Source organism: Carya illinoinensis, chromosome 11 (assembly GCF_018687715.1).
Source record: "Carya illinoinensis cultivar Pawnee chromosome 11, C.illinoinensisPawnee_v1, whole genome shotgun sequence".
Lineage (NCBI taxonomy): Eukaryota > Viridiplantae > Streptophyta > Magnoliopsida > Fagales > Juglandaceae > Carya > Carya illinoinensis.
In genome coordinates this window covers 18,877,211-18,901,194 of record NC_056762.1, presented here as the reverse complement: position 1 = coordinate 18,901,194, position 23,984 = coordinate 18,877,211, and the positions used below count along the sequence as shown (strand labels likewise).

General features: G+C 52.5%; 79 non-coding genes across 79 annotated transcripts; all 79 read right to left on the bottom strand.

Annotated features, from left to right (window-relative positions):
• Positions 1-65: 65 nt before the first annotated feature.
• Positions 66-184, bottom strand: LOC122284675. Its single transcript, XR_006232033.1, has one exon. It is a non-coding gene; the product is annotated as a 5S ribosomal RNA (ribosomal RNA).
• Positions 185-373: 189 nt separating this feature from the next.
• Positions 374-492, bottom strand: LOC122284674. The gene has a single exon (XR_006232032.1). It is a non-coding gene; the product is annotated as a 5S ribosomal RNA (ribosomal RNA).
• Positions 493-670: 178 nt separating this feature from the next.
• LOC122284673 lies at positions 671-789 on the bottom strand. The gene has a single exon (XR_006232031.1). It is a non-coding gene; the product is annotated as a 5S ribosomal RNA (ribosomal RNA).
• A 189-nt stretch (positions 790-978) lies between these two features.
• LOC122284672 lies at positions 979-1,097 on the bottom strand. Its single transcript, XR_006232030.1, has one exon. It is a non-coding gene; the product is annotated as a 5S ribosomal RNA (ribosomal RNA).
• A 189-nt stretch (positions 1,098-1,286) lies between these two features.
• On the bottom strand, positions 1,287-1,405 carry LOC122284671. The gene has a single exon (XR_006232029.1). It is a non-coding gene; the product is annotated as a 5S ribosomal RNA (ribosomal RNA).
• A 178-nt stretch (positions 1,406-1,583) lies between these two features.
• LOC122287378 lies at positions 1,584-1,702 on the bottom strand. The gene has a single exon (XR_006234674.1). It is a non-coding gene; the product is annotated as a 5S ribosomal RNA (ribosomal RNA).
• A 189-nt stretch (positions 1,703-1,891) lies between these two features.
• LOC122287058 lies at positions 1,892-2,010 on the bottom strand. Its single transcript, XR_006234365.1, has one exon. It is a non-coding gene; the product is annotated as a 5S ribosomal RNA (ribosomal RNA).
• A 178-nt stretch (positions 2,011-2,188) lies between these two features.
• On the bottom strand, positions 2,189-2,307 carry LOC122288145. Its single transcript, XR_006235417.1, has one exon. It is a non-coding gene; the product is annotated as a 5S ribosomal RNA (ribosomal RNA).
• A 189-nt stretch (positions 2,308-2,496) lies between these two features.
• On the bottom strand, positions 2,497-2,615 carry LOC122284670. The gene has a single exon (XR_006232028.1). It is a non-coding gene; the product is annotated as a 5S ribosomal RNA (ribosomal RNA).
• Positions 2,616-2,804: 189 nt separating this feature from the next.
• Positions 2,805-2,923, bottom strand: LOC122284668. The gene has a single exon (XR_006232026.1). It is a non-coding gene; the product is annotated as a 5S ribosomal RNA (ribosomal RNA).
• A 189-nt stretch (positions 2,924-3,112) lies between these two features.
• Positions 3,113-3,231, bottom strand: LOC122284667. The gene has a single exon (XR_006232025.1). It is a non-coding gene; the product is annotated as a 5S ribosomal RNA (ribosomal RNA).
• Positions 3,232-3,420: 189 nt separating this feature from the next.
• On the bottom strand, positions 3,421-3,539 carry LOC122284666. Its single transcript, XR_006232024.1, has one exon. It is a non-coding gene; the product is annotated as a 5S ribosomal RNA (ribosomal RNA).
• A 178-nt stretch (positions 3,540-3,717) lies between these two features.
• LOC122284665 lies at positions 3,718-3,836 on the bottom strand. Its single transcript, XR_006232023.1, has one exon. It is a non-coding gene; the product is annotated as a 5S ribosomal RNA (ribosomal RNA).
• A 189-nt stretch (positions 3,837-4,025) lies between these two features.
• LOC122287377 lies at positions 4,026-4,144 on the bottom strand. Its single transcript, XR_006234673.1, has one exon. It is a non-coding gene; the product is annotated as a 5S ribosomal RNA (ribosomal RNA).
• A 189-nt stretch (positions 4,145-4,333) lies between these two features.
• On the bottom strand, positions 4,334-4,452 carry LOC122284664. Its single transcript, XR_006232022.1, has one exon. It is a non-coding gene; the product is annotated as a 5S ribosomal RNA (ribosomal RNA).
• Positions 4,453-4,630: 178 nt separating this feature from the next.
• Positions 4,631-4,749, bottom strand: LOC122283087. Its single transcript, XR_006230571.1, has one exon. It is a non-coding gene; the product is annotated as a 5S ribosomal RNA (ribosomal RNA).
• A 189-nt stretch (positions 4,750-4,938) lies between these two features.
• Positions 4,939-5,057, bottom strand: LOC122284661. Its single transcript, XR_006232020.1, has one exon. It is a non-coding gene; the product is annotated as a 5S ribosomal RNA (ribosomal RNA).
• A 189-nt stretch (positions 5,058-5,246) lies between these two features.
• Positions 5,247-5,365, bottom strand: LOC122284660. Its single transcript, XR_006232019.1, has one exon. It is a non-coding gene; the product is annotated as a 5S ribosomal RNA (ribosomal RNA).
• A 189-nt stretch (positions 5,366-5,554) lies between these two features.
• On the bottom strand, positions 5,555-5,673 carry LOC122284659. Its single transcript, XR_006232018.1, has one exon. It is a non-coding gene; the product is annotated as a 5S ribosomal RNA (ribosomal RNA).
• Positions 5,674-5,862: 189 nt separating this feature from the next.
• On the bottom strand, positions 5,863-5,981 carry LOC122284658. The gene has a single exon (XR_006232017.1). It is a non-coding gene; the product is annotated as a 5S ribosomal RNA (ribosomal RNA).
• A 178-nt stretch (positions 5,982-6,159) lies between these two features.
• Positions 6,160-6,278, bottom strand: LOC122284657. Its single transcript, XR_006232016.1, has one exon. It is a non-coding gene; the product is annotated as a 5S ribosomal RNA (ribosomal RNA).
• Positions 6,279-6,467: 189 nt separating this feature from the next.
• On the bottom strand, positions 6,468-6,586 carry LOC122284655. Its single transcript, XR_006232014.1, has one exon. It is a non-coding gene; the product is annotated as a 5S ribosomal RNA (ribosomal RNA).
• Positions 6,587-6,775: 189 nt separating this feature from the next.
• Positions 6,776-6,894, bottom strand: LOC122284654. The gene has a single exon (XR_006232013.1). It is a non-coding gene; the product is annotated as a 5S ribosomal RNA (ribosomal RNA).
• A 189-nt stretch (positions 6,895-7,083) lies between these two features.
• Positions 7,084-7,202, bottom strand: LOC122284653. The gene has a single exon (XR_006232012.1). It is a non-coding gene; the product is annotated as a 5S ribosomal RNA (ribosomal RNA).
• Positions 7,203-7,380: 178 nt separating this feature from the next.
• LOC122284652 lies at positions 7,381-7,499 on the bottom strand. The gene has a single exon (XR_006232011.1). It is a non-coding gene; the product is annotated as a 5S ribosomal RNA (ribosomal RNA).
• Positions 7,500-7,688: 189 nt separating this feature from the next.
• Positions 7,689-7,807, bottom strand: LOC122284651. The gene has a single exon (XR_006232010.1). It is a non-coding gene; the product is annotated as a 5S ribosomal RNA (ribosomal RNA).
• A 189-nt stretch (positions 7,808-7,996) lies between these two features.
• Positions 7,997-8,115, bottom strand: LOC122284650. Its single transcript, XR_006232009.1, has one exon. It is a non-coding gene; the product is annotated as a 5S ribosomal RNA (ribosomal RNA).
• A 178-nt stretch (positions 8,116-8,293) lies between these two features.
• On the bottom strand, positions 8,294-8,412 carry LOC122284649. The gene has a single exon (XR_006232008.1). It is a non-coding gene; the product is annotated as a 5S ribosomal RNA (ribosomal RNA).
• A 189-nt stretch (positions 8,413-8,601) lies between these two features.
• LOC122284648 lies at positions 8,602-8,720 on the bottom strand. The gene has a single exon (XR_006232007.1). It is a non-coding gene; the product is annotated as a 5S ribosomal RNA (ribosomal RNA).
• Positions 8,721-8,909: 189 nt separating this feature from the next.
• Positions 8,910-9,028, bottom strand: LOC122284646. Its single transcript, XR_006232006.1, has one exon. It is a non-coding gene; the product is annotated as a 5S ribosomal RNA (ribosomal RNA).
• A 178-nt stretch (positions 9,029-9,206) lies between these two features.
• LOC122284645 lies at positions 9,207-9,325 on the bottom strand. The gene has a single exon (XR_006232005.1). It is a non-coding gene; the product is annotated as a 5S ribosomal RNA (ribosomal RNA).
• Positions 9,326-9,514: 189 nt separating this feature from the next.
• On the bottom strand, positions 9,515-9,633 carry LOC122284643. Its single transcript, XR_006232003.1, has one exon. It is a non-coding gene; the product is annotated as a 5S ribosomal RNA (ribosomal RNA).
• A 189-nt stretch (positions 9,634-9,822) lies between these two features.
• Positions 9,823-9,941, bottom strand: LOC122284642. Its single transcript, XR_006232002.1, has one exon. It is a non-coding gene; the product is annotated as a 5S ribosomal RNA (ribosomal RNA).
• Positions 9,942-10,130: 189 nt separating this feature from the next.
• Positions 10,131-10,249, bottom strand: LOC122284641. The gene has a single exon (XR_006232001.1). It is a non-coding gene; the product is annotated as a 5S ribosomal RNA (ribosomal RNA).
• Positions 10,250-10,427: 178 nt separating this feature from the next.
• Positions 10,428-10,546, bottom strand: LOC122284640. Its single transcript, XR_006232000.1, has one exon. It is a non-coding gene; the product is annotated as a 5S ribosomal RNA (ribosomal RNA).
• A 189-nt stretch (positions 10,547-10,735) lies between these two features.
• Positions 10,736-10,854, bottom strand: LOC122284639. Its single transcript, XR_006231999.1, has one exon. It is a non-coding gene; the product is annotated as a 5S ribosomal RNA (ribosomal RNA).
• Positions 10,855-11,044: 190 nt separating this feature from the next.
• On the bottom strand, positions 11,045-11,163 carry LOC122284638. The gene has a single exon (XR_006231998.1). It is a non-coding gene; the product is annotated as a 5S ribosomal RNA (ribosomal RNA).
• A 178-nt stretch (positions 11,164-11,341) lies between these two features.
• LOC122284637 lies at positions 11,342-11,460 on the bottom strand. The gene has a single exon (XR_006231997.1). It is a non-coding gene; the product is annotated as a 5S ribosomal RNA (ribosomal RNA).
• Positions 11,461-11,649: 189 nt separating this feature from the next.
• On the bottom strand, positions 11,650-11,768 carry LOC122284636. The gene has a single exon (XR_006231996.1). It is a non-coding gene; the product is annotated as a 5S ribosomal RNA (ribosomal RNA).
• Positions 11,769-11,957: 189 nt separating this feature from the next.
• Positions 11,958-12,076, bottom strand: LOC122284635. The gene has a single exon (XR_006231995.1). It is a non-coding gene; the product is annotated as a 5S ribosomal RNA (ribosomal RNA).
• A 178-nt stretch (positions 12,077-12,254) lies between these two features.
• On the bottom strand, positions 12,255-12,373 carry LOC122284634. Its single transcript, XR_006231994.1, has one exon. It is a non-coding gene; the product is annotated as a 5S ribosomal RNA (ribosomal RNA).
• A 189-nt stretch (positions 12,374-12,562) lies between these two features.
• Positions 12,563-12,681, bottom strand: LOC122284632. The gene has a single exon (XR_006231992.1). It is a non-coding gene; the product is annotated as a 5S ribosomal RNA (ribosomal RNA).
• Positions 12,682-12,870: 189 nt separating this feature from the next.
• Positions 12,871-12,989, bottom strand: LOC122284631. The gene has a single exon (XR_006231991.1). It is a non-coding gene; the product is annotated as a 5S ribosomal RNA (ribosomal RNA).
• A 189-nt stretch (positions 12,990-13,178) lies between these two features.
• LOC122284630 lies at positions 13,179-13,297 on the bottom strand. Its single transcript, XR_006231990.1, has one exon. It is a non-coding gene; the product is annotated as a 5S ribosomal RNA (ribosomal RNA).
• A 178-nt stretch (positions 13,298-13,475) lies between these two features.
• On the bottom strand, positions 13,476-13,594 carry LOC122284629. Its single transcript, XR_006231989.1, has one exon. It is a non-coding gene; the product is annotated as a 5S ribosomal RNA (ribosomal RNA).
• A 189-nt stretch (positions 13,595-13,783) lies between these two features.
• LOC122284628 lies at positions 13,784-13,902 on the bottom strand. The gene has a single exon (XR_006231988.1). It is a non-coding gene; the product is annotated as a 5S ribosomal RNA (ribosomal RNA).
• Positions 13,903-14,091: 189 nt separating this feature from the next.
• Positions 14,092-14,210, bottom strand: LOC122284627. The gene has a single exon (XR_006231987.1). It is a non-coding gene; the product is annotated as a 5S ribosomal RNA (ribosomal RNA).
• A 178-nt stretch (positions 14,211-14,388) lies between these two features.
• Positions 14,389-14,507, bottom strand: LOC122287375. Its single transcript, XR_006234671.1, has one exon. It is a non-coding gene; the product is annotated as a 5S ribosomal RNA (ribosomal RNA).
• A 189-nt stretch (positions 14,508-14,696) lies between these two features.
• Positions 14,697-14,815, bottom strand: LOC122287057. The gene has a single exon (XR_006234364.1). It is a non-coding gene; the product is annotated as a 5S ribosomal RNA (ribosomal RNA).
• Positions 14,816-14,993: 178 nt separating this feature from the next.
• Positions 14,994-15,112, bottom strand: LOC122288143. The gene has a single exon (XR_006235416.1). It is a non-coding gene; the product is annotated as a 5S ribosomal RNA (ribosomal RNA).
• A 189-nt stretch (positions 15,113-15,301) lies between these two features.
• LOC122284626 lies at positions 15,302-15,420 on the bottom strand. Its single transcript, XR_006231986.1, has one exon. It is a non-coding gene; the product is annotated as a 5S ribosomal RNA (ribosomal RNA).
• A 189-nt stretch (positions 15,421-15,609) lies between these two features.
• LOC122284625 lies at positions 15,610-15,728 on the bottom strand. Its single transcript, XR_006231985.1, has one exon. It is a non-coding gene; the product is annotated as a 5S ribosomal RNA (ribosomal RNA).
• A 189-nt stretch (positions 15,729-15,917) lies between these two features.
• LOC122284624 lies at positions 15,918-16,036 on the bottom strand. The gene has a single exon (XR_006231984.1). It is a non-coding gene; the product is annotated as a 5S ribosomal RNA (ribosomal RNA).
• A 189-nt stretch (positions 16,037-16,225) lies between these two features.
• On the bottom strand, positions 16,226-16,344 carry LOC122284623. The gene has a single exon (XR_006231983.1). It is a non-coding gene; the product is annotated as a 5S ribosomal RNA (ribosomal RNA).
• A 178-nt stretch (positions 16,345-16,522) lies between these two features.
• LOC122287374 lies at positions 16,523-16,641 on the bottom strand. The gene has a single exon (XR_006234670.1). It is a non-coding gene; the product is annotated as a 5S ribosomal RNA (ribosomal RNA).
• Positions 16,642-16,830: 189 nt separating this feature from the next.
• Positions 16,831-16,949, bottom strand: LOC122287056. Its single transcript, XR_006234363.1, has one exon. It is a non-coding gene; the product is annotated as a 5S ribosomal RNA (ribosomal RNA).
• A 178-nt stretch (positions 16,950-17,127) lies between these two features.
• Positions 17,128-17,246, bottom strand: LOC122288142. Its single transcript, XR_006235415.1, has one exon. It is a non-coding gene; the product is annotated as a 5S ribosomal RNA (ribosomal RNA).
• Positions 17,247-17,435: 189 nt separating this feature from the next.
• Positions 17,436-17,554, bottom strand: LOC122284620. The gene has a single exon (XR_006231981.1). It is a non-coding gene; the product is annotated as a 5S ribosomal RNA (ribosomal RNA).
• Positions 17,555-17,743: 189 nt separating this feature from the next.
• Positions 17,744-17,862, bottom strand: LOC122284619. The gene has a single exon (XR_006231980.1). It is a non-coding gene; the product is annotated as a 5S ribosomal RNA (ribosomal RNA).
• A 189-nt stretch (positions 17,863-18,051) lies between these two features.
• Positions 18,052-18,170, bottom strand: LOC122284618. Its single transcript, XR_006231979.1, has one exon. It is a non-coding gene; the product is annotated as a 5S ribosomal RNA (ribosomal RNA).
• A 189-nt stretch (positions 18,171-18,359) lies between these two features.
• LOC122284617 lies at positions 18,360-18,478 on the bottom strand. The gene has a single exon (XR_006231978.1). It is a non-coding gene; the product is annotated as a 5S ribosomal RNA (ribosomal RNA).
• A 189-nt stretch (positions 18,479-18,667) lies between these two features.
• LOC122284616 lies at positions 18,668-18,786 on the bottom strand. Its single transcript, XR_006231977.1, has one exon. It is a non-coding gene; the product is annotated as a 5S ribosomal RNA (ribosomal RNA).
• Positions 18,787-18,964: 178 nt separating this feature from the next.
• On the bottom strand, positions 18,965-19,083 carry LOC122288502. The gene has a single exon (XR_006235762.1). It is a non-coding gene; the product is annotated as a 5S ribosomal RNA (ribosomal RNA).
• A 189-nt stretch (positions 19,084-19,272) lies between these two features.
• On the bottom strand, positions 19,273-19,391 carry LOC122284615. Its single transcript, XR_006231976.1, has one exon. It is a non-coding gene; the product is annotated as a 5S ribosomal RNA (ribosomal RNA).
• A 189-nt stretch (positions 19,392-19,580) lies between these two features.
• Positions 19,581-19,699, bottom strand: LOC122284614. The gene has a single exon (XR_006231975.1). It is a non-coding gene; the product is annotated as a 5S ribosomal RNA (ribosomal RNA).
• Positions 19,700-19,877: 178 nt separating this feature from the next.
• LOC122284613 lies at positions 19,878-19,996 on the bottom strand. The gene has a single exon (XR_006231974.1). It is a non-coding gene; the product is annotated as a 5S ribosomal RNA (ribosomal RNA).
• A 189-nt stretch (positions 19,997-20,185) lies between these two features.
• LOC122284612 lies at positions 20,186-20,304 on the bottom strand. The gene has a single exon (XR_006231973.1). It is a non-coding gene; the product is annotated as a 5S ribosomal RNA (ribosomal RNA).
• A 189-nt stretch (positions 20,305-20,493) lies between these two features.
• On the bottom strand, positions 20,494-20,612 carry LOC122284611. The gene has a single exon (XR_006231972.1). It is a non-coding gene; the product is annotated as a 5S ribosomal RNA (ribosomal RNA).
• Positions 20,613-20,790: 178 nt separating this feature from the next.
• LOC122284609 lies at positions 20,791-20,909 on the bottom strand. Its single transcript, XR_006231970.1, has one exon. It is a non-coding gene; the product is annotated as a 5S ribosomal RNA (ribosomal RNA).
• A 189-nt stretch (positions 20,910-21,098) lies between these two features.
• Positions 21,099-21,217, bottom strand: LOC122284608. The gene has a single exon (XR_006231969.1). It is a non-coding gene; the product is annotated as a 5S ribosomal RNA (ribosomal RNA).
• A 189-nt stretch (positions 21,218-21,406) lies between these two features.
• Positions 21,407-21,525, bottom strand: LOC122284607. Its single transcript, XR_006231968.1, has one exon. It is a non-coding gene; the product is annotated as a 5S ribosomal RNA (ribosomal RNA).
• Positions 21,526-21,714: 189 nt separating this feature from the next.
• LOC122284606 lies at positions 21,715-21,833 on the bottom strand. Its single transcript, XR_006231967.1, has one exon. It is a non-coding gene; the product is annotated as a 5S ribosomal RNA (ribosomal RNA).
• A 178-nt stretch (positions 21,834-22,011) lies between these two features.
• LOC122284605 lies at positions 22,012-22,130 on the bottom strand. Its single transcript, XR_006231966.1, has one exon. It is a non-coding gene; the product is annotated as a 5S ribosomal RNA (ribosomal RNA).
• Positions 22,131-22,319: 189 nt separating this feature from the next.
• On the bottom strand, positions 22,320-22,438 carry LOC122284604. Its single transcript, XR_006231965.1, has one exon. It is a non-coding gene; the product is annotated as a 5S ribosomal RNA (ribosomal RNA).
• Positions 22,439-22,627: 189 nt separating this feature from the next.
• LOC122284603 lies at positions 22,628-22,746 on the bottom strand. The gene has a single exon (XR_006231964.1). It is a non-coding gene; the product is annotated as a 5S ribosomal RNA (ribosomal RNA).
• A 178-nt stretch (positions 22,747-22,924) lies between these two features.
• Positions 22,925-23,043, bottom strand: LOC122287373. The gene has a single exon (XR_006234669.1). It is a non-coding gene; the product is annotated as a 5S ribosomal RNA (ribosomal RNA).
• Positions 23,044-23,232: 189 nt separating this feature from the next.
• On the bottom strand, positions 23,233-23,351 carry LOC122287055. The gene has a single exon (XR_006234362.1). It is a non-coding gene; the product is annotated as a 5S ribosomal RNA (ribosomal RNA).
• Positions 23,352-23,529: 178 nt separating this feature from the next.
• On the bottom strand, positions 23,530-23,648 carry LOC122288140. The gene has a single exon (XR_006235413.1). It is a non-coding gene; the product is annotated as a 5S ribosomal RNA (ribosomal RNA).
• Positions 23,649-23,837: 189 nt separating this feature from the next.
• On the bottom strand, positions 23,838-23,956 carry LOC122284602. The gene has a single exon (XR_006231963.1). It is a non-coding gene; the product is annotated as a 5S ribosomal RNA (ribosomal RNA).
• Positions 23,957-23,984: the final 28 nt, after the last annotated feature.

Genomic DNA, 23,984 nt, shown 5'->3' with positions numbered 1-23,984 from the left:
AAAAATCCATTCCCTGGTTCTCGTTCCGGTCCATCCGACCAGAGATGCGGTAAAAATTAAAAGGGGGGGTGCAACACGAGGACTTCCCAGGAGGTCACCCATCCTAGTACTACTCTCGCCCAAGCACGCTTAACTGCGGAGTTCTGATGGGATCCGGTGCATTAGTGCTGGTATGATCGCACCCATCATGCTACCAGCGAAAAACTAATATAATCCTATTACGACCTAGCCGCACCCTGCCTATCTCATGCCAACCGGCGATCTGACCGATACCCATCGCTACGCGATGGGGTCGGTGCGATTTTCCTAAAAATCCATTCCCTGGTTCTCGTTCCGGTCCATCCGACCAGAGATGCGGTAAAAATTAAAAGGGGGGGTGCAACACGAGGACTTCCCAGGAGGTCACCCATCCTAGTACTACTCTCGCCCAAGCACGCTTAACTGCGGAGTTCTGATGGGATCCGGTGCATTAGTGCTGGTATGATCGCACCCATCATGCTACCAGCGAAAAACTAATATAATCCTATTACGACCTAGCCGCACCCTGCCTATCCCATGCCAACTGGCGATCTGATTGATAGCGATGGGGTCGGTGCGATTTTCCTAAGAATCCATTGCCCGGTTGTCGTTCCGGTCCATCCGACCGGAGATGCGGTAAAAATAAAAAGGGGGGGTGCAACACGAGGACTTCCCAGGAGGTCACCCATCCTAGTACTACTCTCGCCCAAGCACGCTTAACTGCGGAGTTCTGATGGGATCCGGTGCATTAGTGCTGGTATGATCGCACCCATCATGCTACCAGCGAAAAACTAATATAATCCTATTACGACCTAGCCGCACCATGCCTATCCCATGCCAACCGGCGATCTGATCGATACCCATTGCTACGCGATGGGGTCGGTGCGATTTTCCTAAGAATCCATTGCCCGGTTGTCGTTCCGGTCCATCCGACCGGAGATGCGGTAAAAATAAAAAGGGGGGGTGCAACACGAGGACTTCCCAGGAGGTCACCCATCCTAGTACTACTCTCGCCCAAGCACGCTTAACTGCGGAGTTCTGATGGGATCCGGTGCATTAGTGCTGGTATGATCGCACCCATCATGCTACCAGCGAAAAACTAATATAATCCTATTACGACCTAGCCGCACCCTGCCTATCTCATGCCAACCGGCGATCTGACCGATACCCATTGCTACGCGATGGGGTCGGTGCGATTTTCCTAAAAATCCATTCCCTGGTTCTCGTTCCGGTCCATCCGACCAGAGATGCGGTAAAAATTAAAAGGGGGGGTGCAACACGAGGACTTCCCAGGAGGTCACCCATCCTAGTACTACTCTCGCCCAAGCACGCTTAACTGCGGAGTTCTGATGGGATCCGGTGCATTAGTGCTGGTATGATCGCACCCATCATGCTACCAGCGAAAAACTAATATAATCCTATTACGACCTAGCCGCACCCTGCCTATCCCATGCCAACTGGCGATCTGATTGATAGCGATGGGGTCGGTGCGATTTTCCTAAGAATCCATTGCCCGGTTGTCGTTCCGGTCCATCCGACCGGAGATGCGGTAAAAATAAAAAGGGGGGGTGCAACACGAGGACTTCCCAGGAGGTCACCCATCCTAGTACTACTCTCGCCCAAGCACGCTTAACTGCGGAGTTCTGATGGGATCCAGTGCATTAGTGCTGGTATGATCGCACCCATCATGCTACCAGCGAAAAACTAATATAATCCTATTACGACCTAGCCGCACCCTGCCTATCTCATGCCAACCGGCGATCTGACCGATACCCATTGCTACGCGATGGGGTCGGTGCGATTTTCCTAAAAATCCATTCCCTGGTTCTCGTTCCGGTCCATCCGACCAGAGATGCGGTAAAAATTAAAAGGGGGGGTGCAACACGAGGGCTTCCCAGGAGGTCACCCATCCTAGTACTACTCTCGCCCAAGCACGCTTAACTGCGGAGTTCTGATGGGATCCGGTGCATTAGTGCTGGTATGATCGCACCCATCATGCTACCAGCGAAAAACTAATATAATCCTATTACGACCCAGCCGCACCCTGCCTATCCCATGCCAACTGGCGATCTGATTGATAGCGATGGGGTCGGTGCGATTTTCCTAAGAATCCATTGCCCGGTTGTCGTTCCGGTCCATCCGACCGGAGATGCGGTAAAAATAAAAAGGGGGGGTGCAACACGAGGACTTCCCAGGAGGTCACCCATCCTAGTACTACTCTCGCCCAGGCACGCTTAACTGCGGAGTTCTGATGGGATCCGGTGCATTAGTGCTGGTAGGATCGCACCCATCATGCTACCAGCGAAAAACTAATATAATCCTATTACGACCTAGCCGCACCATGCCTATCCCATGCCAACCGGCGATCTGATCGATACCCATTGCTACGCGATGGGGTCGGTGCGATTTTCCTAAGAATCCATTGCCCGGTTGTCGTTCCGGTCCATCCGACCGGAGATGCGGTAAAAATAAAAAGGAGGGGTGCAACACGAGGACTTCCCAGGAGGTCACCCATCCTAGTACTACTCTCGCCCAAGCACGCTTAACTGCGGAGTTCTGATGGGATCCGGTGCATTAGTGCTGGTATGATCGCACCCATCATGCTACCAGCGAAAAACTAATATAATCCTATTACGACCTAGCCGCACCGTGCCTATCCCATGCCAACCGGCGATCTGATCGATACCCATTGCTACGCGATGGGGTCGGTGCGATTTTCCTAAGAATCCATTGCCCGGTTGTCGTTCCGGTCCATCCGACCGGAGATGCGGTAAAAATTAAAAGGGGGGGTGCAACACGAGGACTTCCCAGGAGGTCACCCATCCTAGTACTACTCTCGCCCAAGCACGCTTAACTGCGGAGTTCTGATGGGATCCGGTGCATTAGTGCTGGTATGATCGCACCCATCATGCTACCAGCGAAAAACTAATATAATCCTATTACGACCTAGCCGCACCATGCCTATCCCATGCCAACCGGCGATCTGATCGATACCCATTGCTACGCGATGGGGTCGGTGCGATTTTCCTAAAAATCCATTCCCTGGTTCTCGTTCCGGTCCATCCGACCAGAGATGCGGTAAAAATTAAAAGGGGGGGTGCAACACGAGGACTTCCCAGGAGGTCACCCATCCTAGTACTACTCTCGCCCAAGCACGCTTAACTGCGGAGTTCTGATGGGATCCGGTGCATTAGTGCTGGTATGATCGCACCCATCATGCTACCAGCAAAAAACTAATATAATCCTATTACGACCTAGCCGCACCCTGCCTATCTCATGCCAACCGGCGATCTGACCGATACCCATCGCTACGCGATGGGGTCGGTGCGATTTTCCTAAAAATCCATTCCCTGGTTCTCGTTCCGGTCCATCCGACCAGAGATGCGGTAAAAATTAAAAGGGGGGGTGCAACACGAGGACTTCCCAGGAGGTCACCCATCCTAGTACTACTCTCGCCCAAGCACGCTTAACTGCGGAGTTCTGATGGGATCCGGTGCATTAGTGCTGGTATGATCGCACCCATCATGCTACCAGCGAAAAACTAATATAATCCTATTACGACCTAGCCGCACCCTGCCTATCCCATGCCAACTGGCGATCTGATTGATAGCGATGGGGTCGGTGCGATTTTCCTAAGAATCCATTGCCCGGTTGTCGTTCCGGTCCATCCGACCGGAGATGCGGTAAAAATAAAAAGGGGGGGTGCAACACGAGGACTTCCCAGGAGGTCACCCATCCTAGTACTACTCTCGCCCAAGCACGCTTAACTGCGGAGTTCTGATGGGATCCGGTGCATTAGTGCTGGTATGATCGCACCCATCATGCTACCAGCGAAAAACTAATATAATCCTATTACGACCTAGCCGCACCATGCCTATCCCATGCCAACCGGCGATCTGATCGATACCCATTGCTACGCGATGGGGTCGGTGCGATTTTCCTAAGAATCCATTGCCCGGTTGTCGTTCCGGTCCATCCGACCGGAGATGCGGTAAAAATAAAAAGGGGGGGTGCAACACGAGGACTTCCCAGGAGGTCACCCATCCTAGTACTACTCTCGCCCAAGCACGCTTAACTGCGGAGTTCTGATGGGATCCAGTGCATTAGTGCTGGTATGATCGCACCCATCATGCTACCAGCGAAAAACTAATATAATCCTATTACGACCTAGCCGCACCCTGCCTATCTCATGCCAACCGGCGATCTGACCGATACCCATTGCTACGCGATGGGGTCGGTGCGATTTTCCTAAAAATCCATTCCCTGGTTCTCGTTCCGGTCCATCCGACCAGAGATGCGGTAAAAATTAAAAGGGGGGGTGCAACACGAGGACTTCCCAGGAGGTCACCCATCCTAGTACTACTCTCGCCCAAGCACGCTTAACTGCGGAGTTCTGATGGGATCCGGTGCATTAGTGCTGGTATGATCGCACCCATCATGCTACCAGCGAAAAACTAATATAATCCTATTACGACCTAGCCGCACCCTGCCTATCCCATGCCAACTGGCGATCTGATTGATAGCGATGGGGTCGGTGCGATTTTCCTAAGAATCCATTGCCCGGTTGTCGTTCCGGTCCATCCGACCGGAGATGCGGTAAAAATAAAAAGGGGGGGTGCAACACGAGGACTTCCCAGGAGGTCACCCATCCTAGTACTACTCTCGCCCAAGCACGCTTAACTGCTGAGTTCTGATGGGATCCGGTGCATTAGTGCTGGTAGGATCGCACCCATCATGCTACCAGCGAAAAACTAATATAATCCTATTACGACCTAGCCGCACCATGCCTATCCCATGCCAACCGGCGATCTGATCGATACCCATTGCTACGCGATGGGGTCGGTGCGATTTTCCTAAGAATCCATTGCCCGGTTGTCGTTCCGGTCCATCCGACCGGAGATGCGGTAAAAATAAAAAGGAGGGGTGCAACACGAGGACTTCCCAGGAGGTCACCCATCCTAGTACTACTCTCGCCCAAGCACGCTTAACTGCGGAGTTCTGATGGGATCCGGTGCATTAGTGCTGGTATGATCGCACCCATCATGCTACCAACGAAAAACTAATATAATCCTATTACGACCTAGCCGCACCATGCCTATCCCATGCCAACCGGCGATCTGATCGATACCCATTGCTACGCGATGGGGTCGGTGCAATTTTCCTAAGAATCCATTGCCCGGTTGTCGTTCCGGTCCATCCGACCGGAGATGCGGTAAAAATAAAAAGGGGGGGTGCAACACGAGGACTTCCCAGGAGGTCACCCATCCTAGTACTACTCTCGCCCAAGCACGCTTAACTGCGGAGTTCTGATGGGATCCGGTGCATTAGTGCTGGTATGATCGCACCCATCATGCTACCAGCGAAAAACTAATATAATCCTATTACGACCTAGCCGCACCCTGCCTATCTCATGCCAACCGGCGATCTGACCGATACCCATTGCTACGCGATGGGGTCGGTGCGATTTTCCTAAAAATCCATTCCCTGGTTCTCGTTCCGGTCCATCCGACCAGAGATGCGGTAAAAATTAAAAGGGGGGGTGCAACACGAGGACTTCCCAGGAGGTCACCCATCCTAGTACTACTCTCGCCCAAGCACGCTTAACTGCGGAGTTCTGATGGGATCCGGTGCATTAGTGCTGGTATGATCGCACCCATCATGCTACCAGCGAAAAACTAATATAATCCTATTACGACCTAGCCGCACCCTGCCTATCTCATGCCAACCGGCGATCTGACCGATACCCATCGCTACGCGATGGGGTCGGTGCGATTTTCCTAAAAATCCATTCCCTGGTTCTCGTTCCGGTCCATCCGACCAGAGATGCGGTAAAAATTAAAAGGGGGGGTGCAACACGAGGACTTCCCAGGAGGTCACCCATCCTAGTACTACTCTCGCCCAAGCACGCTTAACTGCGGAGTTCTGATGGGATCCGGTGCATTAGTGCTGGTATGATCGCACCCATCATGCTACCAGCGAAAAACTAATATAATCCTATTACGACCTAGCCGCACCCTGCCTATCCCATGCCAACTGGCGATCTGATTGATAGCGATGGGGTCGGTGCGATTTTCCTAAGAATCCATTGCCCGGTTGTCGTTCCGGTCCATCCGACCGGAGATGCGGTAAAAATAAAAAGGGGGGGTGCAACACGAGGACTTCCCAGGAGGTCACCCATCCTAGTACTACTCTCGCCCAAGCACGCTTAACTGCGGAGTTCTGATGGGATCCGGTGCATTAGTGCTGGTATGATCGCACCCATCATGCTACCAGCGAAAAACTAATATAATCCTATTACGACCTAGCCGCACCATGCCTATCCCATGCCAACCGGCGATCTGATCGATACCCATTGCTACGCGATGGGGTCGGTGCGATTTTCCTAAGAATCCATTGCCCGGTTGTCGTTCCGGTCCACCCGACCGGAGATGCGGTAAAAATAAAAAGGGGGGGTGCAACACGAGGACTTCCCAGGAGGTCACCCATCCTAGTACTACTCTCGCCCAAGCACGCTTAACTGCGGAGTTCTGATGGGATCCGGTGCATTAGTGCTGGTATGATCGCACCCATCATGCTACCAGCGAAAAACTAATATAATCCTATTACGACCTAGCCGCACCCTGCCTATCTCATGCCAACCGGCGATCTGACCGATACCCATTGCTACGCGATGGGGTCGGTGCGATTTTCCTAAAAATCCATTCCCTGGTTCTCGTTCCGGTCCATCCGACCAGAGATGCGGTAAAAATTAAAAGGGGGGGTGCAACACGAGGACTTCCCAGGAGGTCACCCATCCTAGTACTACTCTCGCCCAAGCACGCTTAACTGCGGAGTTCTGATGGGATCCGGTGCATTAGTGCTGGTATGATCGCACCCATCATGCTACCAGCGAAAAACTAATATAATCCTATTACGACCTAGCCGCACCCTGCCTATCTCATGCCAACCGGCGATCTGACCGATACCCATCGCTACGCGATGGGGTCGGTGCGATTTTCCTAAAAATCCATTCCCTGGTTCTCGTTCCGGTCCATCCGACCAGAGATGCGGTAAAAATTAAAAGGGGGGGTGCAACACGAGGACTTCCCAGGAGGTCACCCATCCTAGTACTACTCTCGCCCAAGCACGCTTAACTGCGGAGTTCTGATGGGATCCGGTGCATTAGTGCTGGTATGATCGCACCCATCATGCTACCAGCGAAAAACTAATATAATCCTATTACGACCTAGCCGCACCCTGCCTATCCCATGCCAACTGGCGATCTGATTGATAGCGATGGGGTCGGTGCGATTTTCCTAAGAATCCATTGCCCGGTTGTCGTTCCGGTCCATCCGACCGGAGATGCGGTAAAAATAAAAAGGGGGGGTGCAACACGAGGACTTCCCAGGAGGTCACCCATCCTAGTACTACTCTCGCCCAAGCACGCTTAACTGCGGAGTTCTGATGGGATCCGGTGCATTAGTGCTGGTATGATCGCACCCATCATGCTACCAGCGAAAAACTAATATAATCCTATTACGACCTAGCCGCACCATGCCTATCCCATGCCAACCGGCGATCTGATCGATACCCATTGCTACGCGATGGGGTCGGTGCGATTTTCCTAAGAATCCATTGCCCGGTTGTCGTTCCGGTCCATCCGACCGGAGATGCGGTAAAAATAAAAAGGGGGGGTGCAACACGAGGACTTCCCAGGAGGTCACCCATCCTAGTACTACTCTCGCCCAAGCACGCTTAACTGCGGAGTTCTGATGGGATCCGGTGCATTAGTGCTGGTATGATCGCACCCATCATGCTACCAGCGAAAAACTAATATAATCCTATTACGACCTAGCCGCACCCTGCCTATCTCATGCCAACCGGCGATCTGACCGATACCCATTGCTACGCGATGGGGTCGGTGCGATTTTCCTAAAAATCCATTCCCTGGTTCTCGTTCCGGTCCATCCGACCAGAGATGCGGTAAAAATTAAAAGGGGGGGTGCAACACGAGGACTTCCCAGGAGGTCACCCATCCTAGTACTACTCTCGCCCAAGCACGCTTAACTGCGGAGTTCTGATGGGATCCGGTGCATTAGTGCTGGTATGATCGCACCCATCATGCTACCAGCGAAAAACTAATATAATCCTATTACGACCTAGCCGCACCCTGCCTATCCCATGCCAACTGGCGATCTGATTGATAGCGATGGGGTCGGTGTGATTTTCCTAAGAATCCATTGCCCGGTTGTCGTTCCGGTCCATCCGACCGGAGATGCGGTAAAAATAAAAAGGGGGGGTGCAACACGAGGACTTCCCAGGAGGTCACCCATCCTAGTACTACTCTCGCCCAAGCACGCTTAACTGCGGAGTTCTGATGGGATCCGGTGCATTAGTGCTGGTATGATCGCACCCATCATGCTACCAGCGAAAAACTAATATAATCCTATTACGACCTAGCCGCACCATGCCTATCCCATGCCAACCGGCGATCTGATCGATACCCATTGCTACGCGATGGGGTCGGTGCGATTTTCCTAAGAATCCATTGCCCGGTTGTCGTTCCGGTCCATCCGACCGGAGATGCGGTAAAAATAAAAAGGGGGGGTGCAACACGAGGACTTCCCAGGAGGTCACCCATCCTAGTACTACTCTCGCCCAAGCACGCTTAACTGCGGAGTTCTGATGGGATCCGGTGCATTAGTGCTGGTATGATCGCACCCATCATGCTACTAGCGAAAAACTAATATAATCCTATTACGACCTAGCCGCACCCTGCCTATCTCATGCCAACCGGCGATCTGACCGATACCCATTGCTACGCGATGGGGTCGGTGCGATTTTCCTAAAAATCCATTCCCTGGTTCTCGTTCCGGTCCATCCGACCAGAGATGCGGTAAAAATTAAAAGGGGGGGTGCAACACGAGGACTTCCCAGGAGGTCACCCATCCTAGTACTACTCTCGCCCAAGCACGCTTAACTGCGGAGTTCTGATGGGATCCGGTGCATTAGTGCTGGTATGATCGCACCCATCATGCTACCAGCGAAAAACTAATATAATCCTATTACGACCTAGCCGCACCCTGCCTATCCCATGCCAACTGGCGATCTGATTGATAGCGATGGGGTCGGTGCGATTTTCCTAAGAATCCATTGCCCGGTTGTCGTTCCGGTCCATCCGACCGGAGATGCGGTAAAAATAAAAAGGGGGGGTGCAACACGAGGACTTCCCAGGAGGTCACCCATCCTAGTACTACTCTCGCCCAAGCACGCTTAACTGCGGAGTTCTGATGGGATCCGGTGCATTAGTGCTGGTATGATCGCACCCATCATGCTACCAGCGAAAAACTAATATAATCCTATTACGACCTAGCCGCACCATGCCTATCCCATGCCAACCGGCGATCTGATCGATACCCATTGCTACGCGATGGGGTCGGTGCGATTTTCCTAAGAATCCATTGCCCGGTTGTCGTTCCGGTCCATCCGACCGGAGATGCGGTAAAAATAAAAAGGGGGGGTGCAACACGAGGACTTCCCAGGAGGTCACCCATCCTAGTACTACTCTCGCCCAAGCACGCTTAACTGCGGAGTTCTGATGGGATCCGGTGCATTAGTGCTGGTATGATCGCACCCATCATGCTACCAGCGAAAAACTAATATAATCCTATTACGACCTAGCCGCACCCTGCCTATCTCATGCCAACCGGCGATCTGACCGATACCCATTGCTACGCGATGGGGTCGGTGCGATTTTCCTAAAAATCCATTCCCTGGTTCTCGTTCCGGTCCATCCGACCAGAGATGCGGTAAAAATTAAAAGGGGGGGTGCAACACGAGGACTTCCCAGGAGGTCACCCATCCTAGTACTACTCTCGCCCAAGCACGCTTAACTGCGGAGTTCTGATGGGATCCGGTGCATTAGTGCTGGTATGATCGCACCCATCATGCTACCAGCGAAAAACTAATATAATCCTATTACGACCTAGCCGCACCCTGCCTATCTCATGCCAACCGGCGATCTGACCGATACCCATCGCTACGCGATGGGGTCGGTGCGATTTTCCTAAAAATCCATTCCCTGGTTCTCGTTCCGGTCCATCCGACCAGAGATGCGGTAAAAATTAAAAGGGGGGGTGCAACACGAGGACTTCCCAGGAGGTCACCCATCCTAGTACTACTCTCGCCCAAGCACGCTTAACTGCGGAGTTCTGATGGGATCCGGTGCATTAGTGCTGGTATGATCGCACCCATCATGCTACCAGCGAAAAACTAATATAATCCTATTACGACCTAGCCGCACCCTGCCTATCCCATGCCAACTGGCGATCTGATTGATAGCGATGGGGTCGGTGCGATTTTCCTAAGAATCCATTGCCCGGTTGTCGTTCCGGTCCATCCGACCGGAGATGCGGTAAAAATAAAAAGGGGGGGTGCAACACGAGGACTTCCCAGGAGGTCACCCATCCTAGTACTACTCTCGCCCAAGCACGCTTAACTGCGGAGTTCTGATGGGATCCGGTGCATTAGTGCTGGTATGATCGCACCCATCATGCTACCAGCGAAAAACTAATATAATCCTATTACGACCTAGCCGCACCATGCCTATCCCATGCCAACCGGCGATCTGATCGATACCCATTGCTACGCGATGGGGTCGGTGCGATTTTCCTAAGAATCCATTGCCCGGTTGTCGTTCCGGTCCATCCGACCGGAGATGCGGTAAAAATAAAAAGGGGGGGTGCAACACGAGGACTTCCCAGGAGGTCACCCATCCTAGTACTACTCTCGCCCAAGCACGCTTAACTGCGGAGTTCTGATGGGATCCGGTGCATTAGTGCTGGTATGATCGCACCCATCATGCTACCAGCGAAAAACTAATATAATCCTATTACGACCTAGCCGCACCCTGCCTATCTCATGCCAACCGGCGATCTGACCGATACCCATTGCTACGCGATGGGGTCGGTGCGATTTTCCTAAAAATCCATTCCCTGGTTCTCGTTCCGGTCCATCCGACCAGAGATGCGGTAAAAATTAAAAGGGGGGGGTGCAACACGAGGACTTCCCAGGAGGTCACCCATCCTAGTACTACTCTCGCCCAAGCACGCTTAACTGCGGAGTTCTGATGGGATCCGGTGCATTAGTGCTGGTATGATCGCACCCATCATGCTACCAGCGAAAAACTAATATAATCCTATTACGACCTAGCCGCACCCTGCCTATCCCATGCCAACTGGCGATCTGATTGATAGCGATGGGGTCGGTGCGATTTTCCTAAGAATCCATTGCCCGGTTGTCGTTCCGGTCCATCCGACCGGAGATGCGGTAAAAATAAAAAGGGGGGGTGCAACACGAGGACTTCCCAGGAGGTCACCCATCCTAGTACTACTCTCGCCCAAGCACGCTTAACTGCGGAGTTCTGATGGGATCCGGTGCATTAGTGCTGGTATGATCGCACCCATCATGCTACCAGCGAAAAACTAATATAATCCTATTACGACCTAGCCGCACCATGCCTATCCCATGCCAACCGGCGATCTGATCGATACCCATTGCTACGCGATGGGGTCGGTGCGATTTTCCTAAGAATCCATTGCCCGGTTGTCGTTCCGGTCCATCCGACCGGAGATGCGGTAAAAATAAAAAGGGGGGGTGCAACACGAGGACTTCCCAGGAGGTCACCCATCCTAGTACTACTCTCGCCCAAGCACGCTTAACTGCGGAGTTCTGATGGGATCCGGTGCATTAGTGCTGGTATGATCGCACCCATCATGCTACTAGCGAAAAACTAATATAATCCTATTACGACCTAGCCGCACCCTGCCTATCTCATGCCAACCGGCGATCTGACCGATACCCATTGCTACGCGATGGGGTCGGTGCGATTTTCCTAAAAATCCATTCCCTGGTTCTCGTTCCGGTCCATCCGACCAGAGATGCGGTAAAAATTAAAAGGGGGGGTGCAACACGAGGACTTCCCAGGAGGTCACCCATCCTAGTACTACTCTCGCCCAAGCACGCTTAACTGCGGAGTTCTGATGGGATCCGGTGCATTAGTGCTGGTATGATCGCACCCATCATGCTACCAGCGAAAAACTAATATAATCCTATTACGACCTAGCCGCACCCTGCCTATCCCATGCCAACTGGCGATCTGATTGATAGCGATGGGGTCGGTGCGATTTTCCTAAGAATCCATTGCCCGGTTGTCGTTCCGGTCCATCCGACCGGAGATGCGGTAAAAATAAAAAGGGGGGGTGCAACACGAGGACTTCCCAGGAGGTCACCCATCCTAGTACTACTCTCGCCCAAGCACGCTTAACTGCGGAGTTCTGATGGGATCCGGTGCATTAGTGCTGGTATGATCGCACCCATCATGCTACCAGCGAAAAACTAATATAATCCTATTACGACCTAGCCGCACCATGCCTATCCCATGCCAACCGGCGATCTGATCGATACCCATTGCTACGCGATGGGGTCGGTGCGATTTTCCTAAGAATCCATTGCCCGGTTGTCGTTCCGGTCCATCCGACCGGAGATGCGGTAAAAATAAAAAGGGGGGGTGCAACACGAGGACTTCCCAGGAGGTCACCCATCCTAGTACTACTCTCGCCCAAGCACGCTTAACTGCGGAGTTCTGATGGGATCCGGTGCATTAGTGCTGGTATGATCGCACCCATCATGCTACCAGCGAAAAACTAATATAATCCTATTACGACCTAGCCGCACCCTGCCTATCTCATGCCAACCGGCGATCTGACCGATACCCATTGCTACGCGATGGGGTCGGTGCGATTTTCCTAAAAATCCATTCCCTGGTTCTCGTTCCGGTCCATCCGACCAGAGATGCGGTAAAAATTAAAAGGGGGGGTGCAACACGAGGACTTCCCAGGAGGTCACCCATCCTAGTACTACTCTCGCCCAAGCACGCTTAACTGCGGAGTTCTGATGGGATCCGGTGCATTAGTGCTGGTATGATCGCACCCATCATGCTACCAGCGAAAAACTAATATAATCCTATTACGACCTAGCCGCACCCTGCCTATCTCATGCCAACCGGCGATCTGACCGATACCCATCGCTACGCGATGGGGTCGGTGCGATTTTCCTAAAAATCCATTCCCTGGTTCTCGTTCCGGTCCATCCGACCAGAGATGCGGTAAAAATTAAAAGGGGGGGTGCAACACGAGGACTTCCCAGGAGGTCACCCATCCTAGTACTACTCTCGCCCAAGCACGCTTAACTGCGGAGTTCTGATGGGATCCGGTGCATTAGTGCTGGTATGATCGCACCCATCATGCTACCAGCGAAAAACTAATATAATCCTATTACGACCTAGCCGCACCCTGCCTATCCCATGCCAACTGGCGATCTGATTGATAGCGATGGGGTCGGTGCGATTTTCCTAAGAATCCATTGCCCGGTTGTCGTTCCGGTCCATCCGACCGGAGATGCGGTAAAAATAAAAAGGGGGGGTGCAACACGAGGACTTCCCAGGAGGTCACCCATCCTAGTACTACTCTCGCCCAAGCACGCTTAACTGCGGAGTTCTGATGGGATCCGGTGCATTAGTGCTGGTATGATCGCACCCATCATGCTACCAGCGAAAAACTAATATAATCCTATTACGACCTAGCCGCACCATGCCTATCCCATGCCAACCGGCGATCTGATCGATACCCATTGCTACGCGATGGGGTCGGTGCGATTTTCCTAAGAATCCATTGCCCGGTTGTCGTTCCGGTCCATCCGACCGGAGATGCGGTAAAAATAAAAAGGGGGGGTGCAACACGAGGACTTCCCAGGAGGTCACCCATCCTAGTACTACTCTCGCCCAAGCACGCTTAACTGCGGAGTTCTGATGGGATCCGGTGCATTAGTGCTGGTATGATCGCACCCATCATGCTACCAGCGAAAAACTAATATAATCCTATTACGACCTAGCCGCACCCTGCCTATCTCATGCCAACCGGCGATCTGACCGATACCCATTGCTACGCGATGGGGTCGGTGCGATTTTCCTAAAAATCCATTCCCTGGTTCTCGTTCCGGTCCATCCGACCAGAGATGCGGTAAAAATTAAAAGGGGGGGTGCAACACGAGGACTTCCCAGGAGGTCACCCATCCTAGTACTACTCTCGCCCAAGCACGCTTAACTGCGGAGTTCTGATGGGATCCGGTGCATTAGTGCTGGTATGATCGCACCCATCATGCTACCAGCGAAAAACTAATATAATCCTATTACGACCTAGCCGCACCCTGCCTATCCCATGCCAACTGGCGATCTGATTGATAGCGATGGGGTCGGTGCGATTTTCCTAAGAATCCATTGCCCGGTTGTCGTTCCGGTCCATCCGACCGGAGATGCGGTAAAAATAAAAAGGGGGGGTGCAACACGAGGACTTCCCAGGAGGTCACCCATCCTAGTACTACTCTCGCCCAAGCACGCTTAACTGCGGAGTTCTGATGGGATCCAGTGCATTAGTGCTGGTATGATCGCACCCATCATGCTACCAGCGAAAAACTAATATAATCCTATTACGACCTAGCCGCACCCTGCCTATCTCATGCCAACCGGCGATCTGACCGATACCCATTGCTACGCGATGGGGTCGGTGCGATTTTCCTAAAAATCCATTCCCTGGTTCTCGTTCCGGTCCATCCGACCAGAGATGCGGTAAAAATTAAAAGGGGGGGTGCAACACGAGGGCTTCCCAGGAGGTCACCCATCCTAGTACTACTCTCGCCCAAGCACGCTTAACTGCGGAGTTCTGATGGGATCCGGTGCATTAGTGCTGGTATGATCGCACCCATCATGCTACCAGCGAAAAACTAATATAATCCTATTACGACCCAGCCGCACCCTGCCTATCCCATGCCAACTGGCGATCTGATTGATAGCGATGGGGTCGGTGCGATTTTCCTAAGAATCCATTGCCCGGTTGTCGTTCCGGTCCATCCGACCGGAGATGCGGTAAAAATAAAAAGGGGGGGTGCAACACGAGGACTTCCCAGGAGGTCACCCATCCTAGTACTACTCTCGCCCAGGCACGCTTAACTGCGGAGTTCTGATGGGATCCGGTGCATTAGTGCTGGTAGGATCGCACCCATCATGCTACCAGCGAAAAACTAATATAATCCTATTACGACCTAGCCGCACCATGCCTATCCCATGCCAACCGGCGATCTGATCGATACCCATTGCTACGCGATGGGGTCGGTGCGATTTTCCTAAGAATCCATTGCCCGGTTGTCGTTCCGGTCCATCCGACCGGAGATGCGGTAAAAATAAAAAGGAGGGGTGCAACACGAGGACTTCCCAGGAGGTCACCCATCCTAGTACTACTCTCGCCCAAGCACGCTTAACTGCGGAGTTCTGATGGGATCCGGTGCATTAGTGCTGGTATGATCGCACCCATCATGCTACCAGCGAAAAACTAATATAATCCTATTACGACCTAGCCGCACCATGCCTATCCCATGCCAACCGGCGATCTGATCGATACCCATTGCTACGCGATGGGGTCGGTGCGATTTTCCTAAGAATCCATTGCCCGGTTGTCGTTCCGGTCCATCCGACCGGAGATGCGGTAAAAATTAAAAGGGGGGGTGCAACACGAGGACTTCCCAGGAGGTCACCCATCCTAGTACTACTCTCGCCCAAGCACGCTTAACTGCGGAGTTCTGATGGGATCCGGTGCATTAGTGCTGGTATGATCGCACCCATCATGCTACCAGCGAAAAACTAATATAATCCTATTACGACCTAGCCGCACCATGCCTATCCCATGCCAACCGGCGATCTGATCGATACCCATTGCTACGCGATGGGGTCGGTGCGATTTTCCTAAAAATCCATTCCCTGGTTCTCGTTCCGGTCCATCCGACCAGAGATGCGGTAAAAATTAAAAGGGGGGGTGCAACACGAGGACTTCCCAGGAGGTCACCCATCCTAGTACTACTCTCGCCCAAGCACGCTTAACTGCGGAGTTCTGATGGGATCCGGTGCATTAGTGCTGGTATGATCGCACCCATCATGCTACCAGCAAAAAACTAATATAATCCTATTACGACCTAGCCGCACCCTGCCTATCTCATGCCAACCGGCGATCTGACCGATACCCATCGCTACGCGATGGGGTCGGTGCGATTTTCCTAAAAATCCATTCCCTGGTTCTCGTTCCGGTCCATCCGACCAGAGATGCGGTAAAAATTAAAAGGGGGGGTGCAACACGAGGACTTCCCAGGAGGTCACCCATCCTAGTACTACTCTCGCCCAAGCACGCTTAACTGCGGAGTTCTGATGGGATCCGGTGCATTAGTGCTGGTATGATCGCACCCATCATGCTACCAGCGAAAAACTAATATAATCCTATTACGACCTAGCCGCACCCTGCCTATCCCATGCCAACTGGCGATCTGATTGATAGCGATGGGGTCGGTGCGATTTTCCTAAGAATCCATTGCCCGGTTGTCGTTCCGGTCCATCCGACCGGAGATGCGGTAAAAATAAAAAGGGGGGGTGCAACACGAGGACTTCCCAGGAGGTCACCCATCCTAGTACTACTCTCGCCCAAGCACGCTTAACTGCGGAGTTCTGATGGGATCCAGTGCATTAGTGCTGGTATGATCGCACCCATCATGCTACCAGCGAAAAACTAATATAATCCTATTACGACCTAGCCGCACCCTGCCTATCTCATGCCAACCGGCGATCTGACCGATACCCATTGCTACGCGATGGGGTCGGTGCGATTTTCCTAAAAATCCATTCCCTGGTTCTCGTTCCGGTCCATCCGACCAGAGATGCGGTAAAAATTAAAAGGGGGGGTGCAACACGAGGGCTTCCCAGGAGGTCACCCATCCTAGTACTACTCTCGCCCAAGCACGCTTAACTGCGGAGTTCTGATGGGATCCGGTGCATTAGTGCTGGTATGATCGCACCCATCATGCTACCAGCGAAAAACTAATATAATCCTATTACGACCCAGCCGCACCCTGCCTATCCCATGCCAACTGGCGATCTGATTGATAGCGATGGGGTCGGTGCGATTTTCCTAAGAATCCATTGCCCGGTTGTCGTTCCGGTCCATCCGACCGGAGATGCGGTAAAAATAAAAAGGGGGGGTGCAACACGAGGACTTCCCAGGAGGTCACCCATCCTAGTACTACTCTCGCCCAGGCACGCTTAACTGCGGAGTTCTGATGGGATCCGGTGCATTAGTGCTGGTAGGATCGCACCCATCATGCTACCAGCGAAAAACTAATATAATCCTATTACGACCTAGCCGCACCATGCCTATCCCATGCCAACCGGCGATCTGATCGATACCCATTGCTACGCGATGGGGTCGGTGCGATTTTCCTAAGAATCCATTGCCCGGTTGTCGTTCCGGTCCATCCGACCGGAGATGCGGTAAAAATAAAAAGGAGGGGTGCAACACGAGGACTTCCCAGGAGGTCACCCATCCTAGTACTACTCTCGCCCAAGCACGCTTAACTGCGGAGTTCTGATGGGATCCGGTGCATTAGTGCTGGTATGATCGCACCCATCATGCTACCAGCGAAAAACTAATATAATCCTATTACGACCTAGCCGCACCATGCCTATCCCATGCCAACCGGCGATCTGATCGATACCCATTGCTACGCGATGGGGTCGGTGCGATTTTCCTAAGAATCCATTGCCCGGTTGTCGTTCCGGTCCATCCGACCGGAGATGCGGTAAAAATTAAAAGGGGGGGTGCAACACGAGGACTTCCCAGGAGGTCACCCATCCTAGTACTACTCTCGCCCAAGCACGCTTAACTGCGGAGTTCTGATGGGATCCGGTGCATTAGTGCTGGTATGATCGCACCCATCATGCTACCAGCGAAAAACTAATATAATCCTATTACGACCTAGCCGCACCATGCCTATCCCATGCCAACCGGCGATCTGATCGATACCCATTGCTACGCGATGGGGTCGGTGCGATTTTCCTAAAAATCCATTCCCTGGTTCTCGTTCCGGTCCATCCGACCAGAGATGCGGTAAAAATTAAAAGGGGGGGTGCAACACGAGGACTTCCCAGGAGGTCACCCATCCTAGTACTACTCTCGCCCAAGCACGCTTAACTGCGGAGTTCTGATGGGATCCGGTGCATTAGTGCTGGTATGATCGCACCCATCATGCTACCAGCAAAAAACTAATATAATCCTATTACGACCTAGCCGCACCCTGCCTATCTCATGCCAACCGGCGATCTGACCGATACCCATCGCTACGCGATGGGGTCGGTGCGATTTTCCTAAAAATCCATTCCCTGGTTCTCGTTCCGGTCCATCCGACCAGAGATGCGGTAAAAATTAAAAGGGGGGGTGCAACACGAGGACTTCCCAGGAGGTCACCCATCCTAGTACTACTCTCGCCCAAGCACGCTTAACTGCGGAGTTCTGATGGGATCCGGTGCATTAGTGCTGGTATGATCGCACCCATCATGCTACCAGCGAAAAACTAATATAATCCTATTACGACCTAGCCGCACCCTGCCTATCTCATGCCAACCGGCGATCTGACCGATACCCATCGCTACGCGATGGGGTCGGTGCGATTTTCCTAAAAATCCATTCCCTGGTTCTCGTTCCGGTCCATCCGACCAGAGATGCGGTAAAAATTAAAAGGGGGGGTGCAACACGAGGACTTCCCAGGAGGTCACCCATCCTAGTACTACTCTCGCCCAAGCACGCTTAACTGCGGAGTTCTGATGGGATCCGGTGCATTAGTGCTGGTATGATCGCACCCATCATGCTACCAGCGAAAAACTAATATAATCCTATTACGACCTAGCCGCACCCTGCCTATCCCATGCCAACTGGCGATCTGATTGATAGCGATGGGGTCGGTGCGATTTTCCTAAGAATCCATTGCCCGGTTGTCGTTCCGGTCCATCCGACCGGAGATGCGGTAAAAATAAAAAGGGGGGGTGCAACACGATGACTTCCCAGGAGGTCACCCATCCTAGTACTACTCTCGCCCAAGCACGCTTAACTGCGGAGTTCTGATGGGATCCGGTGCATTAGTGCTGGTATGATCGCACCCATCATGCTACCAGCGAAAAACTAATATAATCCTATTACGACCTAGCCGCACCATGCCTATCCCATGCCAACCGGCGATCTGATCGATACCCATTGCTACGCGATGGGGTCGGTGCGATTTTCCTAAGAATCCATTGCCCGGTTGTCGTTCCGGTCCATCCGACCGGAGATGCGGTAAAAATAAAAAGGGGGGGTGCAACACGAGGACTTCCCAGGAGGTCACCCATCCTAGTACTACTCTCGCCCAAGCACGCTTAACTGCGGAGTTCTGATGGGATCCGGTGCATTAGTGCTGGTATGATCGCACCCATCATGCTACCAGCGAAAAACTAATATAATCCTATTACGACCTAGCCGCACCCTGCCTATCTCATGCCAACCGGCGATCTGACCGATACCCATTGCTACGCGATGGGGTCGGTGCGATTTTCCTAAAAATCCATTCCCTGGTTCTCGTTCCGGTCCATCCGACCAGAGATGCGGTAAAAATTAAAAGGGGGGGTGCAACACGAGGACTTCCCAGGAGGTCACCCATCCTAGTACTACTCTCGCCCAAGCACGCTTAACTGCGGAGTTCTGATGGGATCCGGTGCATTAGTGCTGGTATGATCGCACCCATCATGCTACCAGCGAAAAACTAATATAATCCTATTACGACCTAGCCGCACCCTGCCTATCCCATGCCAACTGGCGATCTGATTGATAGCGATGGGGTCGGTGTGATTTTCCTAAGAATCCATTGCCCGGTTGTCGTTCCGGTCCATCCGACCGGAGATGCGGTAAAAATAAAAAGGGGGGGTGCAACACGAGGACTTCCCAGGAGGTCACCCATCCTAGTACTACTCTCGCCCAAGCACGCTTAACTGCGGAGTTCTGATGGGATCCGGTGCATTAGTGCTGGTATGATCGCACCCATCATGCTACCAGCGAAAAACTAATATAATCCTATTACGACCTAGCCGCACCATGCCTATCCCATGCCAACCGGCGATCTGATCGATACCCATTGCTACGCGATGGGGTCGGTGCGATTTTCCTAAGAATCCATTGCCCGGTTGTCGTTCCGGTCCATCCGACCGGAGATGCGGTAAAAATAAAAAGGGGGGGTGCAACACGAGGACTTCCCAGGAGGTCACCCATCCTAGTACTACTCTCGCCCAAGCACGCTTAACTGCGGAGTTCTGATGGGATCCGGTGCATTAGTGCTGGTATGATCGCACCCATCATGCTACTAGCGAAAAACTAATATAATCCTATTACGACCTAGCCGCACCCTGCCTATCTCATGCCAACCGGCGATCTGACCGATACCCATTGCTACGCGATGGGGTCGGTGCGATTTTCCTAAAAATCCATTCCCTGGTTCTCGTTCCGGTCCATCCGACCAGAGATGCGGTAAAAATTAAAAGGGGGGGTGCAACACGAGGACTTCCCAGGAGGTCACCCATCCTAGTACTACTCTCGCCCAAGCACGCTTAACTGCGGAGTTCTGATGGGATCCGGTGCATTAGTGCTGGTATGATCGCACCCATCATGCTACCAGCGAAAAACTAATATAATCCTATTACGACCTAGCCGCACCCTGCCTATCCCATGCCAACTGGCGATCTGATTGATAGCGATGGGGTCGGTGCGATTTTCCTAAGAATCCATTGCCCGGTTGTCGTTCCGGTCCATCCGACCGGAGATGCGGTAAAAATAAAAAGGGGGGGTGCAACACGAGGACTTCCCAGGAGGTCACCCATCCTAGTACTACTCTCGCCCAAGCACGCTTAACTGCGGAGTTCTGATGGGATCCGGTGCATTAGTGCTGGTATGATCGCACCCATCATGCTACCAGCGAAAAACTAATATAATCCTATTACGACCTAGCCGCACCATGCCTATCCCATGCCAACCGGCGATCTGATCGATACCCATTGCTACGCGATGGGGTCGGTGCGATTTTCCTAAGAATCCATTGCCCGGTTGTCGTTCCGGTCCATCCGACCGGAGATGCGGTAAAAATAAAAAGGGGGGGTGCAACACGAGGACTTCCCAGGAGGTCACCCATCCTAGTACTACTCTCGCCCAAGCACGCTTAACTGCGGAGTTCTGATGGGATCCGGTGCATTAGTGCTGGTATGATCGCACCCATCATGCTACCAGCGAAAAACTAATATAATCCTATTACGACCTAGCCGCACCCTGCCTATCTCATGCCAACCGGCGATCTGACCGATACCCATTGCTACGCGATGGGGTCGGTGCGATTTTCCTAAAAATCCATTCCCTGGTTCTCGTTCCGGTCCATCCGACCAGAGATGCGGTAAAAATTAAAAGGGGGGGTGCAACACGAGGACTTCCCAGGAGGTCACCCATCCTAGTACTACTCTCGCCCAAGCACGCTTAACTGCGGAGTTCTGATGGGATCCGGTGCATTAGTGCTGGTATGATCGCACCCATCATGCTACCAGCGAAAAACTAATATAATCCTATTACGACCTAGCCGCACCCTGCCTATCTCATGCCAACCGGCGATCTGACCGATACCCATCGCTACGCGATGGGGTCGGTGCGATTTTCCTAAAAATCCATTCCCTGGTTCTCGTTCCGGTCCATCCGACCAGAGATGCGGTAAAAATTAAAAGGGGGGGTGCAACACGAGGACTTCCCAGGAGGTCACCCATCCTAGTACTACTCTCGCCCAAGCACGCTTAACTGCGGAGTTCTGATGGGATCCGGTGCATTAGTGCTGGTATGATCGCACCCATCATGCTACCAGCGAAAAACTAATATAATCCTATTACGACCTAGCCGCACCCTGCCTATCCCATGCCAACTGGCGATCTGATTGATAGCGATGGGGTCGGTGCGATTTTCCTAAGAATCCATTGCCCGGTTGTCGTTCCGGTCCATCCGACCGGAGATGCGGTAAAAATAAAAAGGGGGGGTGCAACACGAGGACTTCCCAGGAGGTCACCCATCCTAGTACTACTCTCGCCCAAGCACGCTTAACTGCGGAGTTCTGATGGGATCCGGTGCATTAGTGCTGGTATGATCGCACCCATCATGCTACCAGCGAAAAACTAATATAATCCTATTACGACCTAGCCGCACCATGCCTATCCCATGCCAACCGGCGATCTGATCGATACCCATTGCTACGCGATGGGGTCGGTGCGATTTTCCTAAGAATCCATTGCCCGGTTGTCGTTCCGGTCCATCCGACCGGAGATGCGGTAAAAATAAAAAGGGGGGGTGCAACACGAGGACTTCCCAGGAGGTCACCCATCCTAGTACTACTCTCGCCCAAGCACGCTTAACTGCGGAGTTCTGATGGGATCCGGTGCATTAGTGCTGGTATGATCGCACCCATCATGCTACCAGCGAAAAACTAATATAATCCTATTACGACCTAGCCGCACCCTGCCTATCTCATGCCAACCGGCGATCTGACCGATACCCATTGCTACGCGATGGGGTCGGTGCGATTTTCCTAAAAATCCATTCCCTGGTTCTCGTTCCGGTCCATCCGACCAGAGATGCGGTAAAAATTAAAAGGGGGGGTGCAACACGAGGACTTCCCAGGAGGTCACCCATCCTAGTACTACTCTCGCCCAAGCACGCTTAACTGCGGAGTTCTGATGGGATCCGGTGCATTAGTGCTGGTATGATCGCACCCATCATGCTACCAGCGAAAAACTAATATAATCCTATTACGACCTAGCCGCACCCTGCCTATCCCATGCCAACTGGCGATCTGATTGATAGCGATGGGGTCGGTGCGATTTTCCTAAGAATCCATTGCCCGGTTGTCGTTCCGGTCCATCCGACCGGAGATGCGGTAAAAATAAAAAGGGGGGGTGCAACACGAGGACTTCCCAGGAGGTCACCCATCCTAGTACTACTCTCGCCCAAGCACGCTTAACTGCGGAGTTCTGATGGGATCCAGTGCATTAGTGCTGGTATGATCGCACCCATCATGCTACCAGCGAAAAACTAATATAATCCTATTACGACCTAGCCGCACCCTGCCTATCTCATGCCAACCGGCGATCTGACCGATACCCATTGCTACGCGATGGGGTCGGTGCGATTTTCCTAAAAATCCATTCCCTGGTTCTCGTTCCGGTCCATCCGACCAGAGATGCGGTAAAAATTAAAAGGGGGGGTGCAACACGAGGGCTTCCCAGGAGGTCACCCATCCTAGTACTACTCTCGCCCAAGCACGCTTAACTGCGGAGTTCTGATGGGATCCGGTGCATTAGTGCTGGTATGATCGCACCCATCATGCTACCAGCGAAAAACTAATATAATCCTATTACGACCCAGCCGCACCCTGCCTATCCCATGCCAACTGGCGATCTGATTGATAGCGATGGGGTCGGTGCGATTTTCCTAAGAATCCATTGCCCGGTTGTCGTTCCGGTCCATCCGACCGGAGATGCGGTAAAAATAAAAAGGGGGGGTGCAACACGAGGACTTCCCAGGAGGTCACCCATCCTAGTACTACTCTCGCCCAGGCACGCTTAACTGCGGAGTTCTGATGGGATCCGGTGCATTAGTGCTGGTAGGATCGCACCCATCATGCTACCAGCGAAAAACTAATATAATCCTATTACGACCTAGCCGCACCATGCCTATCCCATGCCAACCGGCGATCTGATCGATACCCATTGCTACGCGATGGGGTCGGTGCGATTTTCCTAAGAATCCATTGCCCGGTTGTCGTTCCGGTCCATCCGACCGGAGATGCGGTAAAAATAAAAAGGAGGGGTGCAACACGAGGACTTCCCAGGAGGTCACCCATCCTAGTACTACTCTCGCCCAAGCACGCTTAACTGCGGAGTTCTGATGGGATCCGGTGCATTAGTGCTGGTATGATCGCACCCATCATGCTACCAGCGAAAAACTAATATA